The sequence below is a fragment of the Mandrillus leucophaeus genome, unplaced genomic scaffold, assembly GCF_000951045.1.
Source record: "Mandrillus leucophaeus isolate KB7577 unplaced genomic scaffold, Mleu.le_1.0 Scaffold163, whole genome shotgun sequence".
NCBI lineage: Eukaryota > Metazoa > Chordata > Mammalia > Primates > Cercopithecidae > Mandrillus > Mandrillus leucophaeus.
In genome coordinates, this window is record NW_012101621.1 from 3,081,381 (window position 1) to 3,082,070 (window position 690).

Here is a 690-nt window from a genome sequence, read left to right on the forward strand (position 1 = left end):
ATTAGAAGTTTCTTCCAGACCCTCAGTTTAGGACATATTAGGACTCATAATATTTTTGGTTCATAGTTATTTTTGAATTACCATATCCAATGTATTTCCAAGTTCTATTGAGTGTACCACCTACCAAGTTTTCCAGAAGACATCGCAACCTCTATAACCGAATTCACCTCCACATCCAAATTTAAACTCCTCCCTAATCCCTTGCTCCTCTGCCCTTAGCAAACTTGACAGACCCCATCACTTCTCAATATAGTGCTTTGTACACAGTGAGGGTGACCTTTTCAGAGTGCAAATTTGACCATGTCAACAACCTGGGCCCTCACTGGTTCTTACAGTAGAAAAAAAATTGCTTCATGTGATTTATAAAACCGTGCATAATTTAGACTCTTAATACCCCTCCAGCATCTTTCCACAATAAGCTCCTAATTTATCCTTTTCTTCAATACTGGTCCTATCTACGTTTCTCTTTTTTCTTTTTTTTTTTTAATTATGCTATAAGTTCTAGGGTACACGTGCACAACGTGCAGGTTTGTTACATATGTATACATGTGCCATGTTGGTGTGCTGCACCCATCAACTAGTCAGCACCCATCAACTCGTCATTTACATCACGTATAACTCCCAATGCAATCCCTCCCCCCTCCCCCCTCCCCATGATAGGCCCCAGTGTGTGATGTTCCCCTTCCCGTG